Source organism: Dromiciops gliroides, chromosome 2 (assembly GCF_019393635.1).
Source record: "Dromiciops gliroides isolate mDroGli1 chromosome 2, mDroGli1.pri, whole genome shotgun sequence".
In the NCBI taxonomy this organism is placed as follows: Eukaryota; Metazoa; Chordata; class Mammalia; order Microbiotheria; family Microbiotheriidae; genus Dromiciops; species Dromiciops gliroides.
Window position 1 is genome coordinate 442,822,954 of NC_057862.1, and position 16,581 is coordinate 442,839,534.

The 16,581-nt window shown below is 38.2% G+C and overlaps 2 pseudogenes; both read left to right on the plus strand.

Moving 5' to 3' along the window:
• Positions 1 to 2,000: 2,000 nt before the first annotated feature.
• Positions 2,001 to 12,296, plus strand: LOC122739092 (annotated as a pseudogene).
• A 1,014-nt stretch (positions 12,297 to 13,310) lies between these two features.
• LOC122739093 lies at positions 13,311 to 14,012 on the plus strand (annotated as a pseudogene).
• The last annotated feature ends 2,569 nt before the right edge of the window (positions 14,013 to 16,581 follow it).

The window sequence follows — 16,581 nt, forward strand, 5'->3', positions numbered from 1 at the left end:
TGGGAGCCGTGGTATCTTCTCATCCCAGGAAAGAGTCATTATAGTAATTTTACCTAGGTTCCGGAAACAGATCCCATTGTCCCCACCTCCCCTTTAGCTTTTCTTTTTTTTGTGGGGCTATGGGGGTTAAGTGACTTGCCCAGAATCACACAGCTAGTAAGTATCAAATGTCTGAGGCCGGATTTGAACTCAGGCACTCCTGAATCCAGGGCCGGTGCTTTATCCACTGCGCCACCAGCTGCCTCCTCCCCTTTAGCTTTGATACCATCAAGAAAGTATTTACAATGCCCAGCTAAGTGCTTAAAAATGACTGTATAGATGAAGCAACTTAGAACTATGCATGGAGGGAATTAAAATACTTTTGATGAGGAAGATTCTGTTGTTGTGAATACAAAAAATTCTAGGATTTTAGAGACTTTAGACAACTAATCCAGCCTCTTCTTTTCACAAATGAGGAAACTGAGGTCCAAGGGGGAAAAATGAATTGTCCAAAGCTACACAAATAATTAGGGGCAGAGCTGGGATTGGAGGAAAGAATCTTGTATTTGGAGTAAGAGGATTTGCCTTACCAGTCAACTACCTTTGATTTCCAGGAATGCCAATGACCACATGTGACCTTGTATGAGTCATTTAACTTCCCTGGGCCTCAGTTTCCTCATCTGTAAAATGAGAACTGGGGGCAGCTAGGTAGCACTGTGGAGAAAGCACCAGCCCTGGATTCAGGAGGACTTAAGTTCAAATCCAGCCTCAGACACTTGACACTTACTAGCTGTGTGACCCTGGGCAAGTCACTTAACCCTCATTGCCCTGCCAAAAAAAAAGAGAGAGAGAGAGAGAGAGAGAGAGAGAGAGAGAACTAAATTACCTCAAAAGTTCTTCTAGCTCTAAATCTAAAATCTTTGGACCCAGGTCTCCTGAGTTCTAACCCAGGATACATGGAAGTAGGAGTTCTTGCTTTTGCTATCCAATTTAATAAACATTTATTAAGTCTTACTATGTGGAGCCTGACTTTTAAGGCTTACTACTAGGGTACTGGCAATACAAAGACAAAAAGGAACTTATTGTTTTTAGGTGGGATAGAGATACTTCAGGTACACAAGGAAGTAAGTACAGGTACTTTGCAACAGTACAGAAGATTAGGAGAATAAGGGAAGGTTTAACTGAGGAGGTGGCATCTGGGTTAAATCTAGAAGGAGAATTAGTATTCTGACCTGAGGAAATGAAAAGGGAGTACATTTCAGGGTATAGAGGTTGTTACAAAGGCAGGAGATGGATGTCAAATGTTAAATTCAGTGAAAAGAGCATTGGGCTTGGAGTCTGAGAATCTGCGCACAAATTCTGTCTGTGCTACCACTCTTTTACTCTCCTCTATAGACCAGAGTTCCTAATTTGTAAAATGTCAAATCTGGGGGTGCACTAGAAAAGATGCCTTGATGCTACAAATCCCTAAGATTCCTGTGATCCTGGTAGTCAGGGATATAAGTATGGTGCCTTGAGTCAAATCCACCTTATTTCCCCCTTCCCACTTGAGAGAGGGAAGGCAGCATAACGTGGTGTAAAAGGCACTGAAGTTAGAGTTGAGAAACTTGATTTCTAATTCTGATTCTGTTACATAATAGCTATGTGACCTCGGGAAAATCATTTCAACTATCTGGGCCTCAGTTTCCTCATCTGTAAAATGAGGATGCCTCTACTGCCAATCTCACTGGATTATTTGTGTCAGTAAATACATGTGAAGGAATACTATAAATGAGGTAGTGAATGTAAAAGCATGGAACACAAAGGATTGTTAATATTTAAATACATCTTTATAATTGACTAAAAGAGGCATTTCTCTCTAAACCACTTACTACCAAGCCCTGTTGCTTGTTCCCAGAAAGGAAGAGAAGCTCCCCTCTCCACCCCCACTCCCCCACCCACAGCAGGAAGTGCCAGAGTTAGACTAGAAAACCTGATGGTTCACCACCGGGATATCTCAAGGCTCACCATTGTTTGTACCCATGTTGCTCCTAGAAACTGAGAAAATAGCCATCGAAGCAGAAAAGCACCTAAAGGTGGAAGGGGGAGAGGGAGAAGGAGAGGCTGAGGAGTGAGAGAAGAAGGCTTCTGGGATTAACTATCCAATCAGGAGCCATTAAGGCTCACCAAAGCATTACCCACAACTGATCAGGAATAGAAATGGAGTCAGTGGGGGAAGGAAAACCCCTCACTTGGCAGCTCCTTCAGATGTTCCCGGTTTCTACTGCCCTTCTTTCAAAGAACCTGACCTCTGCCTACTGCAAAGAATGCTCCCAGAACTGTCATCCTTTGTATGGAATGCTCATTTCTACCCTTGGAATTCAAAGTCCACTCACTCTAGAGGACGACTGGTGCCCAGTGTCCGAATGCTGCCACCATGAGATGCCTATAACTCCTGGCATCCCACCCCTTTGCCTTGTGGAAGCTGAGCTATCTTGGGTTTCAGCTGGGATCTATAAATATACATACAGCTATTTATACATAAAGGCAAAAGAATGCATTTGCTCATGATGTTCCCTATGCCTGGAATGTCCTCTCTTACCCTTTCTGCCTATTGCATACCTACCTATCCTTTAAAGTCCATTTCAAAAGGGCTTTTCTTTATGAAGCCTTCCTTGATGCTCCACATAGTACTTTGTTTTGGAACTTGCTTCAGTACTTCAGAGGACCCATGATCTCTTCTACCTGGGCACTCTCTGAAAGGAGAAAATTCAAAAGGAACCCAAACGATCATGGATGATTCCAAAAAGTGACTGAGAAACATTACCAGGTCTTTATCTACCCACATGCCTATGTTCCCTCTGATGCATTTTATGTATTATGTGTTTGCAGTTAATCCTCCTACAAAATTATAAATTCCATGAAGCCAGGAAATTTATCTTAAGGGTAGGAAATGGAAATGTGTCTTATTTAAACTTGTGCCCTCCCTAGTGAGATAACAATAGTAACTGGCATTTATATAACACTTTAAAATTTGCAAAGCCTTTTACATGCATTACTTCATGTGAGCTATGAAACAACCCTGTGAAGTAGGTCTTAACAATTATGGTATTATTATCCACCCTTCACAGATGAGAGAACTGGGGTTCAAAGAAGTTAAGGGACTTGCTGGTAGTCACACAACTAGTAAGTGTCAGAAGTGGGGTTCAAACACAGGTCTTCTGAGTCCCAAATTTGGCTTTCAATTCACCAGTGGCCACCAAAGTAAGAAGCTACACAGTCTTAGTCAATTGTGGCATGACCCCAAGAGACAATCAACTGGAGGGTAGAAGGTAGATTATATCCCATCTTATCCTTTATAGACAATCATAGGTGTTGACCTAAACACAACTACACTATTTGCTTTAGCATTATCTTTCAACACTTCCCCATTCTATCTCTTCCTATAGCTGGTCTCCTATGTCTGTGTCCCCTACCTTTCCCTTTCTGCACAGGGCACCTAAAGTAACTGGGCAAGAGAAAATTTTTCCCAACAATGTATCACATCCTACCCCTAAGAATACCACATTGTGGTGGGCTCTATGCTTTGGGACAGTGATTAGTGATTAAGAGTTGCCCCCTATACTTTTCATTTTTCATCAGACAGAGTGAGTCACACTGAATGGGATGCAATTTTCATAAAAGATCTTATTACTTCCCCAAACTAAACTTTCTTTGAAACTTCTCTTTTTTCCCCCCGGTTTGTTTGTTTTTTGGCAGGGGAATGAGGGTTAAGTGACTTGCCCAGGGTCACACAGCTAGTAAGTGTCAAGTGTCTGAGGCCAGATTTGAACTCAGGTCCTCCTGAATCCAGGGCCTGTGCTTTATCCACTGAGCCACCTAGTTGCCCCCTGAAACTTCTCTTTTTCTGTGGACACCATCATCTGTCTGCTATCCCAGGTTCTCTACTTGCTTGTTATCGAAGATTCTTAACTCAACTAAAACTACTCTCTTCAGAGTTACCAATATTTGCCAAAACTGATGTTTTTTTCTCAACCCTTGTCCTTCTTGACCTCTTGACCTCACACTGTTGATGACCATCTCTTCCTAGATTATTACCCTCTGCACTCTGGATTGCTAAAAATATGTGTGTTGTCACCTATTAAAATTTTTATAATGAATACTTTTAAAGCTTGGGAACAAAATTTTCTATTTAAAAATCTTCCAAATGAAGAGTTTTAGAGGAGGATCCCAAGCCCTGGCCTGGGTGACCAGTAGGAATGAACTTTGAGGAGCCAGTGAAAAGATAAAGTTAAATATAATATTAAAATAATATAAATATAATATATTCAATATAATATTCAGCAATCCCCAAAACATATTCTGATGAAGTTTAAGTATCAACCTCCAGGGAGAACATGACAATAGTCTTAAGTTAAGTTAGGTAATCCTGTGTTTAACATTTCTTTTGTATGAGGAAATAATACCTGTCTCATACCTGATTAATATTGTACACTGAGTACCTTTCTACTTCCCCCTTTGGGAAAAGTGCAGACATGAGGCAAAACATAAGCTTTAAGTAAAGTGTCCCCAGGGCACTGAGTGGGGATATAATAAGCCAGAGTATAAAAAAAAAAGGGAGCCTACTTCTTCTCATTAAATGACAGAGTACTCCCAATGACCGAATCTGGTCAAGGACCTGAGTCCTAAGATGAGACAAGTTGCTAAGGGAGGGGAAGAAGTACTCCTGTCCCCTGAGGTCCGGCATTGGATATTTCTGTTAAATATAAATAAGTAAATATGAATATATTGGGTGGAGTTGCTCAAAAATGTTTTGTTTATGAAGTACACAATAAAAAAAAAGTTGAGGCCTAGCACTATATCATTAAGGTATTTGTTGAGTTGGATTGAATGTTCATGAGAGTTTTGTCCTAGAGGCCCAGCTCAGATGGCCCACTCTGCTAGTCCCAAACATTAAAAACTATATACTATTATCCCTTATTAAAAAATCTGCCTAAAAGGCTAATTCTCTCACTTTTTTTCTGCCTCTTAGACAAATATCTCACAGAGAGATGCTAACTGTTCTACTTATTACTTTAATGGGGATTCTTGAATTCCATAAGTGTTGCCAGATTGGCCAATCCAGAGTCAGACACATCCAGGACAGAAAAAAACCCACAGAACATAGATTCACATTCCCACCTTAATACCTTTGCTCAGGCTGTCTTCCTACAACCTAGAACCCAGAATGGCCTCCCCACCCTGCTGTCTTTCTAGTTGAATTTCAAACTCCTTGAGTAAATAAATAATGCCTTAGAATCATAGAATCTCAGAGTTAGAAGAAACTTCAAAGGTCATTGACACAACCCACTTATGAGCAGAAATATCCTCTTCAACATCTTCAACAAATGGGTCATTTGGCCTACATTTGAGTTTGAAACCTTTAGAGATGGGAGGCTTATTAATCACCATTAACTATTCATTAACTAACTCCTCTCCCCAATCTGCTCCCGAGTCTCCAGGCTTTTCCACCTCAACCCCAGTTGCCTTATCATCAAGGAGATGCTTCTATTCCTGTGCCCCTCCTCCCTTAATTGGTGAGTTTCTGCCTGGAAACTTCATTTGAAGAGTTCCCTGGCTTACTTATCTCCCATCTCTGCTCCAGGGAGATAGGAACATATTTGTAGGCAAATGGAAATGAGCCTGAAAAGAAAAAGAGATTTAAAATAAAGAAAGAGATTACTATTATAGCCAGGTCCTGAAGAAGGTAAGTTGGAATGAAATGATCAAAGATGCAGGTAAAGGCATTAATATTTTTTCATTTTTAATACTTCATTTTCCCCCAATTACATGTAAAAAAGTTTTAACATCCTTTATTTAAAAAAAATTTTTTGAGTTCCAAATTCTATTCCTCCCTCCCTTCCTTAGCCCTTCTTGAGATGGTAAACAATCTGATATAGGTTATATATGTGTAATCATGCAAAACATTTCCATATTAGTGATGTAACGATTGGAATAACGCCACCTGCTGGATACTTACTGTAGAGGAGTTCTGCCCATGAAGGGAAGGTCTTTGAGGGCAAGACCAGGAGTCAGGAAGTGACGCGGGCTAGTGGGAGGAGGAAGGAAGAGACTGGCGCTCAGTCTCGCTCTCTTTCCTTTGGACGCTGGCGGAGAAGGGAGCTAGAAATGTGCTCTCCCTTTAATAGATAGGAATCTAGGCCTTTTTCTCTCTCTTTACCAAACTCTTATTCTCCTTAATAAATGCTTAAAAGTCTAACTCTTGCTAAAGCTTATAATTTATTGGCGACCACTCATTAGATATTTTAGACAGTTTAGCTAGAATTTTAACCCTTGACAGTGATTTTGTGGAAGAAAACTTGAACAAAATAGAAAATGATAGAGAAAGGAAGGAAGGAAGGAAAGAAAAAAGAAACAAAGAAACAAAGGAAAGAATACCATGCTTCTGTATGTATTCAGATGCCATCAGTTCTTTCTCTAGAGGCAGCATTTTCATCATGAGTCTTTTGGGATTGTTTTGGATCATTGTGTTGCTGAGAATAGCTAAGTCATTTATAGTTGTTCATTATACAATATTGCTGTAACTGTGTACAATACTCTCCTGGTTCTGTTCACTTCACTCAGTATCAGTTCATGTAAGTCTTTCCAGGTTTTTCTGAAATCATTCTGCTTGTCATTTCTTATAGCACAATAATATTCCATTACAATGAAATAGCTTGTTCAGCCATTCCCCAATTGATGGCTTCCCCTCAATTTCTAATTCTTAGTCACTACAAAGAGTTGTTATAAATATTTTTATATGAATAGGTTCATTTCCTAAAGGCATTAGTATAGATATGTATAGATGATAGGTAGATAGAAAGATAGATAGATGGATGGATGATAGGTGGATGGGTGGATAGATGGATAGACAGACCGAGCATTTATTAAATACCTTCCATATTCTCAGGCACTGTGCTAAGTGCTAGGGATACAAATATAAGAAAGGCAGTCCCTTCCCTCAAGGTACTTACATTCTAATGGGGAAGACAATACATAAAAGGGAGATGGAAAGAAGGCAGAGTATGACACAGCAGCATTCCATGGAGAAGGCTAGAAGAGGCATAGATACTGGACCCTTGCAAGATAAGGCAAAAGCTGGCCTATCAATGCCAAAGGAACTAAATGTTGAGTCAAGTCAACTGGTATGGAATCAATGGCATGAGTAGCGGTGATTAGAGTGGGATGAGATGTGATAAGGGAGGTAATAATAATAGCATGAGATTACTAAACAGTAATGAGGATTCAGTTGAGGTTATGTAACATAAATTTTTAGTATTTGAAGTCAAATCAACTTTGTGATTTTATACAATGAAGTTTAGGAAGGAACCAAGAGTATAAAACTCAGGCATTAGCAGTTACCCAGAGATGGTGATTTGCATGTGGAAAAGGTAGTGAATCAGATATGGTAAAATCTAATTTGTGACCAAGTTGGTTTATAAATGAAATTACTGGAATTTAAGACATTGAGGAAATAAGACTTTAGGTTATTAGGATTGCAAACACGATTATCAAAACAATAGCAGGGATAAGTTGGAAAGGAACACCATATCCAGGTACTGATGTTTTTAGAAAATTGGGAGAGTTCTGGAGGTGGAGCCAAGATGGCAAAGTGAAACCAGGAAACTGCCTGAGCTCTCCCAAATTTTCCTCAGAAACAATGTTAAATTAAGCCTCTCAATAGATTCTGGAGCTGCAAAACATGCAATCCCCTCCCCCCCCCCCCCAAAACCCAGAGTGAAACAATCTTTTGACTTAACCTAGAAGATCTTCAGAAAAGGTCTGTTTCATCTGGGTAAAAGGGGAACACAGCTCAGTGCAGAGGGTATTTGGGCAAGACAGAAAAAGGCTCTTAGTCACAACACAGATTAGCAGCTGAGGACCTGACGTCCTAGCTCCGTAAGCTAGTGGAACAGCAGACCGGTTGTGAGGCCTCCAACCCTAAGGCAGAAGGCAATCTGCCATCTCGGATATCTGCTACCCAATAGGCCCAACTAGGTTGGGCCACTCCAGTGCAGTGAGTAAGCTGCAAGCTGCTGAGACCTCAGAGCAGAAAGCCCCTGGGCCCCTGACCCCCAGCAAAAGAAACTTGGGAAAGTGCACACTGTACCCCAGTTGCAGAACTCAAACTTAGGCACAAAAGAGGTTAAAATATGAATAAGAAACAGAAAAGAACCCTCACCATTGGAAATTACTATGGCAACAGGGAAGATCACAACATAAACTCAAAGGAGGACAACAATGATAAAATGCCTGTGAATCCTTAAAAAGAGAAGAATTGGTCTTGAGACCAAAAAGCCCTCTTGGAAGAGGTCAAAAAGGATTTTATAAACCAAATAAAAGAAGTAGAGGAAAAAATGGGAAAAGAAATGAGAGTTATGCAAGAGAGAGTTAATAGCTTTGAAAAAGGACAAAAATTGACTGAGGAAAACAACTAATTAAAAAAATGCAATTGACCAAATGGAACAGGAGGTACAAAAGCTGACTGGGGAAAATAATTCCTTAAGAATCAGAATTTGGCAGATGGAAGCTAATGACTCAATGAAACAACAGGAAGAAGTAAAGCATAAACAAAAGAATATAAAAGTAGAAGAAAACACAAAATATCTCTTCAGAAAAATGAGAGACCTGGAAAATAGATCCAGGAGGGACAACCTAAGAATAATTGACCTATCTGAGTACCATGATTTTTTAAAAAAAGGACATAAACAGCATATTTTTTGACATTGTCAAGGAGAACTGCCCCAAGATCTTAGAAACAGAGGAAAAAATTAGTCATTGAAAGAATCTACTGATCACCTCCTGAAAGAGATTCCAAAAGGAAAACTCCAAGGAATATTGTAGCTAAATTCCAGAATTATCAAGTAAAGGAGAAAACTACTACAAGCAGCCAGAAAGAAGCCATTAAGTATCAATGAACAACATTCAGAATAACAAAGGACCTGGTGGCTTCAATATTAAACAGAGGGCTTGGAATATGGTATTTCAGAGGGCAAAGGACCTGGGATTATAACCAAGAATGTACTACCCTGCAAAATTAATCATAATCTTTCAGGGGGAAGATGGGCATTCAATAAAATAGGGGACTTAAAACTTTCCTAATGATAAGCCCAGAGCTGAACAGAAAATTCAATTTGCAAATACAAGACTCAAGAGAATCATGAGAAGGTAAAAAAGGGGAAAAAACAAAACATGTTACTCAATAAGGTCAAAATGTTTACATCCTTACATGGGAAGGAGATACTTGTACTCTTGAGAACTGTATCTTTATTTTATTATTTTTTTTGAGGGGCAATGGGTGTTAAGTGACTTGCCCAGGGTCACACAGCTGGTAAGTGTCAAGTGTCTGAGGCCGGATTTGAACTCAGGTACTCCTGAATCCAGGGCTGGTGCTTTATCCATGCACACTTAGCTGCCCCCTGAACTGTATCTTTATTAAGGCAGATAGGAGGAGGATACATAGACAGAAGGGGTGGCTATAAGTTGATTCTAATGGGATGATATAAAAAACAAACCTTAAGGGATAACAAAAAGGGTTGTACTGGGAGAAAAGGAAAGGGAAGGCAGAATGGGGTAAATTTAAAAAGAGAAAAAAAAAATTACCAGCATCAAAAATGAAAAGGATCAACTTACCAACAAAGAGGAAATTAAAGCAATAGTTAGGAGCTATTTTTCCCAACTATATGCCAATAAATTTGACAATCTAAATGAAATGTATAAATATCTACAAAAACATAAAGTGTCCAGATTAACAGAAGAGGAAATAAAATCCTTAAATATTCCCATTTTAGAAAAAGAAATTGAACGATCCATTAATGAACTCCCTAAGAAAAAAATCTCTATGACCAGATGGGTTTAAAAGTGAATTCTACCAAACATTTAAAGAACAATTAATTCCAATACTATATAAATTATTTGGAAAAATAGGCAAAGAAGAAATTCTACAAAATTCCTTTTATGAGACAAATATAGTGCAGATACCTAAACCAGGAAGAACAAAAACAGAGAAAATAAATTATAGACCAATCTCCCTAATGAATATTGATGCAAACATTCTAAATATAATATTAGCAAAGACATTACAGCAATTTATCATCAGGATAACACACTGTGACCAGGTGGGATTTATACCAGGAAAGCAGGGCTGGTTCAATATTAGGAAAACTATCAACATAGTCAACCACATCAATAACAAAACTAACCAAATCATATGATTATCTCAATAGATTCAGAGAAAGTTTTTGACAAAATAAAGTATCCATCCCTATTAAAACACTAGAGAGCAGAGGACTAATGGAGCTTTCCTTAAGATGATAAACAGTATCTATCTTAAACCATTAGCAAACATTATATGCAATGGGGATAAGTTAGAGGCATTCCCAATAAATTCAGGGGTGAAACAAGGATGTCCATTATCACCACTATTATTTAATATTGTACTAGAAATGTTAGCCTTAACAATAAGAGAAAAGAAATTGAAGAAATTAGAATAGGCAAGGAAGGAAAACTGTCACTCTTTGCAGATGATATGATGGTATACTTAGAGAATCCTAAAGAATCAACTAAAAAACTACTTGAAAAAATTAACAACTTTAGCAAAGTTGCAGGATATAAAATAAACCACATAAATCATCAGCATTTCTATATATGACCAACAGAGTCCAACAGCAAGAGATAGAAAGAGAAATTCCATTTAAAATAATTGTAAACACTATAAAATATTTGGGAGTCTACCTGCTAAGGCAATTACAAAACACTTTTCACAGAAATAAAATCAGATCTAAACAAATGGACATTGTCCATGGGTAGGCCAAGATAATATAATAAAAATTACAATTTTACCTAACTTAAGTTATTTATTCAGTGCCATACCAGTCAAACTACCCATTTTTTAATAGCACTATAAAAAATAAAATTAAAAAAAAATTTTTTATAGCACTATAAAAAATTCTGGAAGAACAAAAGGTCGAGAATATCAAGGGAATTAATGGAAAAAAATGCAAAGGAAGGTGGCCTAGCTATACCAGATCTAAAACTATATTATAAAGCAGCAACCATCAGAACTATTTGATACTGGCTAACAAATAGAGTAGTGGAGCAGTGAAATAGGTTAGGCACTCAAAACACAGCAGTAAATGATATAGCAATTTCCTGTTTGATAAAACCAAAGACTCTAGCCTCCAGCATAAAAAATTCACTATTTGACAAAACCGCTGGGAAAACTGGAAAATGATATGGCAGAAACTAGGCATAGACCAACATTTATACCATACAGCAATAAGTAAAATCAAAATGGGTACATGATCTAGACATAAAGGGTGATACCATAGGCCCAATTAGAAATGAAGGAAATAGTTTACTTGTCAAATCTATGGAGAGGGGAAGAATTTATGACCAAAGTTGAGATAGGGAACATTATGAAATGAAGAGTGGATCATTTTGACTACATTAAATTAAGTTTTTGCACAACCAAAACCAATGCAAACAAGATTAGAAGGGAAAGCAGAAAGCTAGGAAACAAATTTTTTACAGCTAGTGTTTCTTATCCAGGCCTCATATCTAAAATATATAGAAACAAAATCAAATATACAGTCATAATATAAGTCATTCATTCCCCAATTGAGGATATGAAGAGGATTTTCAGATGAAGAAATTAAACTTCTACAACTATATGAAAAAAAATGTTCTTATCTGCCAGCTCCGCCATATTCCAGGTACACGGGGCTCCCCACAGCTCTGTGTTTTTCCTCCTTCTCCTCAGCTTCGCGGAGTGTTATTTCCTTCCCAGGAAGCTCGGGAAAGAGTGTTTGAGTGAGTTGCAAAAAAACGAACACAACAGGAAAAAGGAGAGGGACAGTTTACATGTTTCTAGGCCCTTTAGAAAACATGGTGTTGTCCTTTGGCTACATATATGTGAATATACAAGAAAGGTTATCATTGTAGATATCAAGGGTATGGGCACAGTTCAGCAAGGAATGCCCCACAAATGTTACCATGGCAAGACTGGACGGGTCTATCCATGTTACTCAACATGCTATAGGCATTGTTGTAAACAACAGGTTAAGGGCAAGATTCTAGCCAAGAGAATTAATGCTGCATATTGAGCATATTCTAAGAGCAGAGATAGCTTCCTGAAGAGGGTAAAAGAAAATGACCAGACGAAGACAGGAAGCCAAAGAAAAAGGCACCTGGGTTCACTGAAACATCAGCCTGCTCCACCCAGAGAAGCACACCTTTGTGAGACTAATGGCAAGGAACCCAAGCTGTTGGAACCAATCCCCTGTAAATTCATGGCATAAATGACTAAAAAACATAATAAAAAGATTCTTGGATTATGAAAAAAAATGTTCTTAATCACTACTGATTAGAGAAATGAAAATTAAAACAACTCTGAGGTACTACCTCACACCTATCAGATTGCCTAATATGACAAAAAAAAAAGAAAATAATAAATGTTGGAGAAGATGTGGAAAAATTGGAATACTAATGCATTGTTGGCGGAGCTGTGAACTATTCCAATAACTCTGGAAAGTAATTTGGAACTATGCCCAAAAGGTTATAAAACTGTGCATACCCTTTGACTCGCCAAATTTTTATGATCCCAAAGAGATCATAAAAAAGGGAAAAGGACACAGATGTACAAAAATATTTATAGCTGCTCTTTTTATGGTGGCAAAGAATTTGAAATTGAGGGGATTCCCATCAATTGGGGAATGGTTAAACAAGTTGTGGTATATGAATGTAATGGAATACTATTAAAAATGATAAACAGATGGATTTCAGAAAAACCTGAAAAGGCTTACATGAATTGATGCTGAGTGAAATGAGCAGAACCAAGAGAACATTGTACTTAGTATCAACCACATTGTGTGATGATCAACTGTGATAGACTTTACTCTTCTCAGGAATACAATGATCCAAGACAATGCCAAAAGATTCATGGTGGAAAAATGCTCTCTACATTCAGCAAAAGACCTATGGAGTCTTAATGCAGATTGAAGCATACTATTTCCACTTTTGTTGTTGCTTTATTTTGTGTTGTTGTTATTGTTTATTCTCTTCTTGCATTTTTTCCTTTTCTTCTGATTTTTCTTTTACTAACACTGACTCAATGTGGAAATATGTTAGCATGATTGTAATGTATAACCTATATCAGATGCTTGCTGGCTTTGGGAGGGGGAGGAGAGGAGGGTGGGAGAAAAATTGGAACCTCAAAAAAATCTTTACATGTAATTGAAAAAAATCTTAATAAGAAAAAAAAAAGAAAGAAAGGACAAACAAACAAAAAGAACGAATATATCTACCAAAATAAAATGGGATGTGTAACAACAACAACCACAACAACAACAACAAAAAGGACACCAGTGGGCTTGCCAGTACCTTAGTTTCTTCCTGTCAGACAAGAGTGACATTAAGGGGTATGTGCCATCATACACTGCAGTATCTGAACCAGACTCAGAGCTACCACCTGCAGACTTGTACCAACCATGTTCTCCTTTGGTATAACCACATTAAGTCTTATGAGAAGTAAAAGGCAAACTTTCCAGGAATAAAGAAGACTTTGGGCAAGCATGGGCCTGGTGATGTAGAAGATACCACAGGAAATAGCGGAGCTACAGATAGGAAAGATGTTGATGACTTTGATCTCTTCGGATCTGATAATGATGAGGAAAGTGAAGAAGCAAAGAAGCTAAGAGAAGAATGGCTTGTTCACAAGGAATCAAAATTTTAAAAATCCTGCAATTGTTGCCAAGTCTTCCCTCTTACTGGATGTAAAACCTTAGGATGATGCGGCAGGTAAGGAAAAATTGGAGGAATGTGTCAGAAGCATTCAGGCAGATGGCTTGGTCTGGGGATCTTCTAAACTAGACCCAATGGGATATGGCATGAAGAAATTTCATATACGATGTGTAGTTGAAAATGATAAAGTTGGCACAGATATTATAGAGAAACAGACAAATGCCTTTAAAGACTACGTGTAGTCTATGAATATTGTTACCTTCAATAAGCTCTAAAACCTGCCATCCTTGACAATTTCATTTAAATAAAAATATTTGTAAGCAAGAAAAAAAGCTGGATAACAAATAGTCCAATAGTTACAGTTGTACTCACAGAATGATAAAATGCCTAAAGGAAGACCTCTAGTACCTTGAGTAAATTCTCCAGGGATGATTGATGGGAGGACAAGGACAGGAATCACATAAAATAAAAAGACATGAAATGTTTATGGGTTGCAATTTCTACTAGTGTAGGAAGCACCCATATGGTTGAGATCACCCAATCAGCCATCAATGTAAAGAAGACTTATCTCTGAAAGAGTAGAAGTGGGGAAGAGGTTCCAATTCATCTGGGAACACCTTTAAATTCATTCCACTACTTCCAAGCTGCTGGAAACCATCCAGAATGCTCTCTGGCCTGGTACAAGTCCAAGAGAGTACTGAATAAAAATATCTTAGACTTGTTCATCAACCCCAGCATGCTAGCATAATAGACTCCCCTGGGAGCTGAGAGGTTAAACTGAGGATTGCAAAAGGGCAATCCTATTTCACCCTAGGGAGAAGTAAAACTTAAAGAGTTGGTATAGGCTGAAAATATAAAATGCTTAAAGAAGATTTAGATCAATTCATGTGTCATGAGAGGAAACCAGAGAGTTTGGGGGCATGTCCTAACCTGTGAGGCTAAAGTCAGGGCCCTCTCCTATGTTCCCCTTTCAGAGCCCAAAGCCCTGAGCTGGATGAATCCTGGAGATGATCTGAGGGCTGGGAGCTGTATTTATTGAAGGGAAACAGGGGAGAGAATGGGAACCATCCAAGGGTACCCTGGTAAATGTTTAAAAATTGGCTCTCCAAAAAATACATGCATGACCCACTTTTAGGTCGAATCTCCATTATTAACATTTTCTCCATCACATTCTTTTTTTTTTTTTTTTGGTGAGGCAATTGGGGTTAAATGACTTGCCAAGGGTCACACAGCTAGTGTCAAGTGTCTGAGGTTGGATTTGAAGTCAGGTCCTCCTGGGCGGGTGCTCTATTCACTGTGCCACCTAGCTGCCCCCATCACATTCTTAAGTCCAGAAAAATCAATATAATAAATAAAATAAAAAAGTCTTGACTTGTAGCATTTGCTGAAGTGTAAAGTATGAATGCTCACACTGAAGATTTAATAATTGGCTCTTGAGAATCAGTACATCCCTGTTTCTTTTCTCCGTACTTCACATCTTTCTTTTTTCCCCATCTCACACCCTCTTCACCTAACCTGGAATCTCTCATAGAAATAATTTTATGAGCCTGAGTAGCACTGAGGTGTCATAGATTCATAGATTTAGAGTTCAAAGAGACTTCAGAGGTCCATCTAGACCAAAGCCCTCATTTAAATTTATTTTTATAGTATTTTTTCCCAAATTACATCAAGAAAGTTTTTAGCATTCATTTTTACAACATTTTGAGTTCCCAAATTTTTCTCCCAGTTCCCTCCCCTCCCTTCTTCTGAAAATGTTAGGACAATTTGATATAGGTTATACATGTGTTATAAGTAAAGCATATTTCCATATTAGTCACAGTTGTAAAAGAAGAAACAGATCAAAAGGGGAAAAAAACATGAAAAAGAATAAAGTGAAAAAAGATGCTTCATTCTGCATTCAGAGTCCAGTCACATCTGACATGTGGATAGCATTTCTTTTGTGAATCCTTTGTACTTGTCTTGAATCATTGCGTTGCTGAGAAGAGCTGAGTCATTCATAGTCGGTCATCATATAATGTTGTTGATACTGTGTACGATGCTTTCCTGGTTCTGCTGTTGTATCGTGCTGTACATTGCTTTTAGGTTGTATCAGTTCGTACAAGTCTTTCCAGGTTTTCTGAAATCTGTCTGTTCATATTTCTTTCCCTCTTTTTTGGGGGTTGTGGCAATTGGGGTTAAGTGCACTTGACCCAGGGTCACACAGCTGGTAGGTGTTAAGTGTCTGCGGCCAGATTTGAACTCAGGTTCTCCTGAATCAGGGCCGGTGCTCTATCACTGTTGCCACCTAGCTGCCTTGTTCATTATTTCTTATTGCACATGGTATTCCATTACATTCATATACCACAACTTGTTCAGCATTTCCCAATGATTAGCATTCCCTCAATTCCCAATATTTTGCACCAAACGGCACTGCTATGAATATTTTTACATATGTTGATCCTTTTCCCTTTTTTATGATCTCTTTGAGATACAGACTAATAGTGGTATTGCTGGATCAAAGGTTATACAGATTGGTTGCCTTTTGTATATAGTTCTAAATTACTCTCCAGAATGGTTTGATCACTTCACAACTCTACAAAACAGTAATTAGTGTCCAATTTTCCCACATCCTCTCCGACATTTATCATTCCCTTTTTTGGCACATTAGCGAATCTGATAGATGTGAGGTGGTACCTCAGAGTTGTTTTAATTGCATTCTCTAATTCAAAAGTGATTTAGAGCATTTTTTCATATGGCACAGATAGCTTTGATTTCTTCATCTGAAAACTGCCTGTTCATATCCTTTGGCCATTTATCAGTTGGGAAATGGAAAGCCCTCATTTTACTTATGAGGAAACTAAGGTC